Source organism: Danio rerio, chromosome 1 (assembly GCF_052040795.2).
Source record: "Danio rerio strain M-AB ecotype USA chromosome 1, GRCz13ab, whole genome shotgun sequence".
NCBI lineage: Eukaryota > Metazoa > Chordata > Actinopteri > Cypriniformes > Danionidae > Danio > Danio rerio.
The window spans coordinates 7,327,228-7,335,322 of record NC_141021.1 but is presented as its reverse complement, the minus strand read 5'-3'; the positions used below and the strand labels follow the sequence as shown (position 1 = coordinate 7,335,322).

The following is an 8,095-nucleotide window of genomic DNA, read 5'->3' as shown; positions in this document are numbered from 1 at the left end:
GTTCCTGAAAATGCAGATATTTAGTGCGGTCTTCAAAACGCAAAACTGACTGAAGTTGCATCACTATCAGCTCGATGGAAACTACAAAATTGAGATATTAAAAGAAATGGGATCATCAAATCTCTATAGTCAATTTTTGGCAACCATAAATGGTAAAGATCATTAAGGGGAATAAAAAGCCTCAAACACCCCACTTAAATTCTGCATTTTAGGATTAGTAGTGCTTGTAGCAGTAGTGCTACCGCTGCTAGTAATACTGCTAGTGCTCGTAGTACTGCTAGTGAAAGTCCTTGTAGTAGAGCTAGTCCTAGTGCTAGTAGTAGTGCTAGTAATACAGTAGTGCCACTGCTAGTAGTAGTAATAGTGCTAGTCCTAGTGCTATTAGTAGTCCTATTGCTATTAGTAGTGCTTGTAGTGCTAGTCCTAATACTGCTAAAGCTAGTCGTACTGCTGGTAGTACAGTAGTGCCAATGCTAGCAGTAGTGATAGTGCTAGTGTTAATAGTGCTAGTCCTGATAGTACTGTAGTGCCATTGCTAGTTGTAGTGATAGTAGTAGTAGTGGTACTAGTACTGCTAGTCCTAGTAGTAGCGCTATTAGTAGTCCTAGTGCTGCTAGAGCTAGCACTGATAGTGCTAGTAGTACTGCTAGTGATAGTCCCACTGCTAGTTGTAGTGCTAGTTGTAGCGCTAGTGTTGGTAGTAGTGCTAGTCCTAGTACAGTCGTAGTAGTAGTAGTAGTAGTCCTAGTGGTGCTAGAGCTGGCACTGAGAGTGCTATTCCTAGTACTGCCCCTGCTGAAAAATCCAGCTTAAACCAGCCTAAGCTGGTTGGCTGGTTTTAGCTGGTCGACCAGGCTGGTTTTAGAGGGGTTTTGGCCACTTCCAGGCTGGTTTTCAGCCATTTCCAGCCTGGTCGTAGCTGGTCAGGCTGGGAGATGACCAGCTAAAACCAGCTTGACCAGCCTAGCCAAGCTGGGAGTCCAGCCAAAACCAGCTATATCCAGCTTAAACCAGGCTGGTCAAGCTGGTTTTAGCTGGATTTGGCTGGTCATTTTCCAGCCTGACCAGTTAAGACCAGGCTGGAAATGGCTGGAAACCAGCCTGGAAATGGCCAAAACCCCTATAAAACCAGGCTGGTCAACCAGCCTAGGCTGGTTTAAGCTGGATTTTTCAGCAGGGCTATTTCTAGTAGTACTGCTAATGATAGTCCTAGTACTACTGCTCGTTGTAGTGCTAATGTTGATAGTGCTAGTCCTTGTATTGCTAGTCCTGCTAGTAGTGGAGCTAATGCTAAAGGTAGTGCTAGTCCTAGTAGTGGTAGTGCTAGTCTTAGTAGTGCTAGTCCTAGTAGTACCACTAGTTGTAGTGCCACTGGTAGTAGTCCTAGTGCTAGTGCTATTCCTGGTATGTTAGTGCTAGTAGTAGTGCTACTGCTAGAGGTAGTACTTCTAGGGATAGTCCAAGTAGTACTGCTAGTTGTAGTGCTACTGCTAGTAGTAGTGAGCAAGTCCAAGAATTGCTAGTGCTAGTACTGCTACTAGAGGGACGACTAACCAAGTTAACAGTCACCTTTTGACGAGATCTCAGAAGACTCTCCGGTTTGTGGTAAAGGGTTGTCTTCACTTACTTTATTGATGACAATCGGTCCAATAGCAGCATCATCTTCAAACACGGAGTCTAAAAATAGCAAATGAAAGCTGCACATTAGAACATCATACCATACAAGTATTTACACGGATCCAGAAGCACAACAATACCTCGAGTATCCAGACTTCTGGCCCTTCTGAATGTACAGGTGGACTCGCAGCAGCCGCACACCTGATTGTCTCCGTCTGCAGCAATCCAACTATGCATCATAAAATAGATTGATATTCATATCCATCTATCCTTCCATTAATCCAGCTTGATAGCCACGGGTTTCCAGTTGCAAAAGAAGACTGGTTGCAATAGCAAACATGTTGTGTTGTGCAGTATGATGCAAAATTCGATTTCCAAATATACAAAACCTAACTTTTACTGTACACCACACTGCTTTTAATGCCAACCGCAGCCGTCTTTGGCTAAAAGGGAGCTGAATGGAGTGAGGACCTAATAAAAAATGCTCAACTCTGCATCCTGAATGTTTACAAACCGGGAATTCGTCTTCAAGAAACTTTGCAAGTGTAGCAGAGGCCAGCTAGTAAGTGCTGTGCAGGTAAACCTCACTCCTCTGACCTCTAAATGTGCTCTAGCGACAGACGCTAGAAGCCATGGTCTTTAGACTCCTTGTTAGAGCAACGGACTTTCATGTGGAAGGTTGCCGGTTTGATTCCAGCTCGGAGCAGGTTGGGTGGCGTAGGACTGGCGGGGCTACATTGGTGCCGTGACCCGGATGGGAGTGAGGTTTAGGGGGGTAAGTGTAGCAGAGGCCAGCTAGTGTGTGCTGTGCAGGTAAACCTCACTCCTCTGACCTCTAAAGGTGCTCTAGCGACAGACACTAGAGGCCTTTGTCTTTTGCCTCCTTGTTAGAGCAACTGACTCCCATGCGGAAGATCAACGGTTCGAATGCAGCTCGGAGCGGGTTGGGTAGTCTAGGACCGGCAGGGTTACACAAGTACATGTCAACTTACACTAACCCCAACGTAACAGTCTACTATAATCTAATGAGAATTAGTTGGCATGAGGAACTTAAATTCATCAAAATACGTTAAATGGACCAGGAATTGGCTAATCGGGAGGATGGGCCGGTCCGTTTTTGGGGCCACGAGGGCCAGTGTTCCTAGCTCCAGAATCTGTTGCTCTCAACAGTCACACTTTTTAAATTAATTTATTTATTTACTTGACCACAGCCTTCTTATTCATTATTTTACTGCAGCTCTGCTCTTTTTACATATAACCAGCTTGCAGGTTTATGATGATATAACTCAGATGAGTCACCTCACAATATACAACTGTCCAGTGGTTAGCACGTTAGATTATGATGCCGCCAATCCGGGTTTGATCCTCGTCTGATTATGTTATTTTTTTTTCATTTTTATTGTTAAGAAATAATATAATACTGTTAGGGTTGTTGAACATTTGAAGTTCTAAAGCAGCTGTTTTCTCAAAAAAAGACATGATAGTGTAATTAGAAACTGAATTGGAAATGACCTTATTTTAATATATAGTCAGTCGTGAACTGAGGTGGGCCGGTCTGAGGCTTGAAACTCCAGGGCTGAAAAGAAGTCCCACTCCGGCCCTGAAATGGACTATTAAAATAAAGTAATACCAATTACCCTACAACATTAGATTGGTTTTGTGGTCCATAGTCACATATGATATGCTGTTTATGAGGTAATCAAGACAAAACCTACATATAATCTGTACATTCAAATGCTGCAAATGTCTCTTCCTCACTTCATTCATTCACATTCCTGTATTAGACCAAACACACAGCTGAGTCCCTCACCGAACATGTTTATCGGTTAGTGTTGTGTTGTCTGTCACACAATTTTACGACATGCTGTGCAAAACACTGCGACACGAGAGCAAACAGCGCAAGGACAGGTCTCGGATCAACCCTATTACGCTCCATTAATGGCCTCTAATTTGACCCAGGGGATGTGAATGGGACCGGTGGCGTCTGCGGCTCCGGTGCCAGAAAGCAAGGGCCATCTGCTGGGGCCGCAGGAAGCAGGTATCCGTGACCTCCGCGCTCCCCGCAGACACAGACAGGCAGCAGCTGCTCATTATGAGTCGGGCGGAAAGAGCCCTAGCGCTGGGACACACACCAAAATACACCGCTAGAGGGCAGCGGAGGAAAGGACTAGGCTCGTTCAGCAGCTCAACTTTCAGGTTGGCTAAATTCATAACATTAATTTTTGTGAATTTCTTCTTTTTATTTGTTTTTTTTTTTTGTTTGTTGGTGCCTGTTTATTGTCATTTACAAGTTTGGCTGAATGCAGAAGAGTATTTTATTCAGATACTGTACATCTAAAGATCAACCAGAAACCAAAAAAGTATATTCAGTCTTTATATTGTCAAGTTGTTGTTTATTTTTATTCATTTATTCATTTTCCTTCAGCTTAGTCCCTTTATTTATCAGGGATCGCCACGGTGGAATGACCCGCCAACTTATCCAGCATGTTTTACACAGCGGATGCCCTTCCAGTTGCAACCCAGTAATGGGAAACATCCATACACACTCATTTACACATTATTACAATTGACAGATACAGCGCTTTATTCTGAAAGTTATTCCCATGCCGCAAGAAGTCTGGTTGAGTCCTCCCGCAGTACAGCCGGGGTAATGCAGACCTCGACTGTGTGCTGTGACACATTGCCCTGGTCACCACTGTTGTCACTGCTGGTGATTTGCTGTACTGTAGCCCTATATTTACTGTGATCAATTATCAACAGTTTCTGTTGTCCCTTTGGCATAAATGAGCTATTGACACAAGGCTGGATCATGGTTTGCTGTTTGGCCATCTGTGCACCACTTTCGAAATATACTACAACAGCATGAGATGTGCACCATTTTCAGTTTCTGGGATTGAGGTTGTGATGTGCCAGCTATAACAGTTTGTCCTGCTTCAAACTCGACAGCTTTTCCCATTTTGACACAACTGAAAAGCCCATGGTGGCATTTACATTGCTATATACTATACAGAGTGGGTGAAGAGCAACTAGGCTATATTTAATGACTGTAGAACTTGAAGTATAAGAGTCAGGTTGTCCAGATAGACAAAGCTAAATGACATTTAGTATTTGAAGAAATTAAAAATATGGACTTTATTACCAATTTTTTTATACTTTTCACCCATTCTGTAAAGTATATCTGTGATATATTCTGTGCAGCATGCAACAATAACGTGGAATAATACAACAATAACATTGTATAAATGGACTTTATTAACAAATTTTAAAGCATTTCACCCACCCTGTTTAGTTTTTACAAAATATTCTGTCCAGCATGCAAGCATACAACAAGAACATGGAATAATGCAACAATAACATTGGAAATATGGACTTTATTACCAATTTTTTATATATGTTTCGCCCATCCTGTGTAGTATATATGCGATAGATTCTGTGCAGCATGCAAGCATACAACAATAGCGTGGAATAATGCAACAATAACATTGGAAATATGGACTTTATTACCAAATTTTAATACTCCACACACCCTGTATAGTATATATACAACATATTCATGTGCAGCATGCAAGCATACAACAATAGCGTGGAATAATGCAACAATAACATTGGAAATATGGACTTTATTACCCTTTTTTTTTTACTTTTCACCCATCCTGTGAACTATATAAGCGACATATTCTGTGCAGCATGCAAGCATACAACAAGAACATGGAATAATACAACAATACCATTGTAAATATGGACTTTATTACCAATTTTTAATACTTTTCTTCCACCCTGTATAGTATATGTGACATATTCTGTGCAGCATTCAAGCATACAAAAATAACGTGGAATAGTACAACAATAACACTGGAAATAAGGGCTTTATTACCAATTTTTGCAGCATGCAAGCATACAACAATTACCATTGGCTTCATTTATTTACATTTTTAATTTTCCGCAGTGAAAACAACATGTTTAATTAATTCCATTTGTCCTCAGTACAAATAAAAAACAATGACTTTTCCATCACTTTGAGTAAAAAAGACCTCCATGTAATCTCATATCTGTTTACTCTGAACAATTGAGATATTAAATAAATGTCATTTAGTGATTGTCATATCTCACAGGCCTGCGAGCTCCGTGATGTTTTCAGTGGTGTGTTTTCTTTGTGTGGCAGCTGTGTGCTGAGGAACGATAAAGCGTCTTGCCAAAAGCTTGGCTCTGAGTGGATGCGGATGACAAATGTTTTACCCTGAGAAGAGAAGCGGGCGGCTTTACGTGTCTGTTGGCTGATCCGGAGCCTGCTGCTCGTGCTCGTCTGTGTTTAACCCGCGCTTTGTTGTTTCAGAGCCCGAGCGCTCAGAGAGTCACATGATCACAGGCTCCTCTGAGCTCCTCAGATATTTTGGAGGTGGCTGGATTTTAGCTCCAGATGAGAGGATCTGGACACTGTTTCGCATTGTGTAGAAATGAGGAGCTGCTTAACATCAGGTGTTTTCTTTATTGGTTGCTGTTTGTAATACTGGAGTTGAGTTTTTTCAGTCAGGTATTAAATTTGTCTCAGGTGTTTCTTCCTAAATTGGAAGAAACTGAAAATATAAATAGCTTAGGGAAGAAATTGAAAAAGGTAGTTTGACAATTGCTAACGAATATGGACATTTGGTAACCAGCTTTTAGAAGTATTTAATGAGAAATATTTGAATTCTTATAAAGTTCAGATTTTGGTACAGGAATATCAGAATATCCTAATGGCCTGCCATTTTCCCCTATTTTTTATTAATGTAAAAAATATATATTTTAGTCAATACAAACATACATATTGGATAAATACAATATAAATTAAATACACTTATTTACTTCCAGGGCCATTTATATCGAAGTTAATATTTAGCCGCACCATATTGGTGTTTCGTAACATCTAGTTTTATAAGGTAAGTTATTAGCCCAACGCTCAACCCCCAATTTGGAGGACCAGAACATACACGTGTAACAGAGGCCAGCTAGTGTGTGCTGTGCAGGTAAACCTAACTCCTCTGACCTCTAAACATGCTCTGGCGACACACGCTAGAGGCCACGCAAGCCTCCTTGTTAGAGCAACCGACTCCCATGCGGAAGGTCGCCGGATCGAAACCAGCTCGGAGAGGGTTGGGTGGCCTAGGATCGGCGGGGTTACACATGCATACACTACGGGCAACTTAGTTTCAAGAGCTCACACTTAACTCATGATTTATACATGGCTTGTTTGGCATGCTGTCCCGGGAGAGAGCTCTGAGCTCAAGGGATCCTCAGGCTCAGGGCTCCCCCCCCCCTTTCTCAGGGCAACGGTAGATTGAGCTCGGATCAATCTTAAAACTCCCCTGCTACTGAAGCTAAGGTGAACTTCCTGAAAGTAAGACATTAGAAAAAAGGTTTAGGCATATCTTTTTTATAATATACAGCATATTTGGACAGTGGGAGGAAACCGGGGATCCCGGGGGAAACCCACGTGGACATGGGGGGAAACATGCAAACTCTACACAGAAATGCCAACTGACCCAGCCGGGGCTCGAACCGGAGACCTTCTTGCTGTGAGGCGACAATTATACTCACTGTGCCACTCTGTCGCCCAATTAAATAAAAAATAGCTAAATGAATAGTTTGTTTTCTAATGTTTGTTGTTTAAAAACCCCCAAAATAAATGGATTTTACAATTATTTTATATTATTTAGCTATCACACATAATCATACAAGAATTTCCTATTTCATTTACATTTCTCTGTTTGTTTTTAATCATTTTTCTCTTTTGCTTTTCAATTAAACAATAAAAAAAGAAACTAAAAATGTATTTTGCAAGAAAAACAACAACAAAGAAATCAGCGGATCAAAAGGTCACAATGCAGCAACTGAGATGTTAAAGATCTCTTTTATTGTGATAAAAACACAGGCCAAAAATAAATGAATAAATAAATGCACAAATAAAATAAATAAATAAAAATGTGAGTTGTGTGAAGAAGAAAAAAAAGAGTGTTACAACCAAGAAACACAATGGCAGCCATATCCAGAGGAAACAGATGGAGTAATAACAGAGGAGCTTTGATTCACAAACCATCAGCGGCCCTTTCCAGCAGATTAGAAATGTGCTGTTATTGAAGACATGCATCACATGTTATCTCCACAGGATATTCCACACGCAGATGCATCTTTCTGTACAGACCTACAGCGCTGTGCACAGTCTAATCTAATACAATTAAACATTCACATCCAAACAGAATTAAAACAAAAAAATTTTAAACAGCGCATCACTAACTTTAACAATTTTTAATGAAACTAACTTTAACAATTTTTAATGAAAACAATTTTTAAAATGTTTATTGATGCATTCCTGTTGTGATTTGTGGTTGAAGCAGTCCTAAAGAGATGGCAGGGGCTTCAGCATGGCATTTAAGGATTGTTTGTTGTTTCCTAGTAAGTTGGAAGATATGAGTAGCTATTGAGGCATTTTTAAGTTGACATT

General features: G+C 40.9%; 1 long non-coding RNA gene across 2 annotated transcripts in view; it reads right to left on the bottom strand.

The window, feature by feature from the left end:
* Positions 1-4,738: 4,738 nt before the first annotated feature.
* LOC147846660 (uncharacterized) overlaps positions 4,739-8,095 on the bottom strand; it is a 37,469-nt gene continuing 34,112 nt past the window's right edge. The window contains exon 5 of one of the 2 annotated variants that reach the window (XR_015476150.1): positions 4,739-6,207. This is a non-coding gene — a long non-coding RNA (uncharacterized LOC147846660). The remainder of the gene's footprint in view (positions 6,208-8,095) is intronic. The other variant, XR_015476151.1, reaches the window with a different exon arrangement.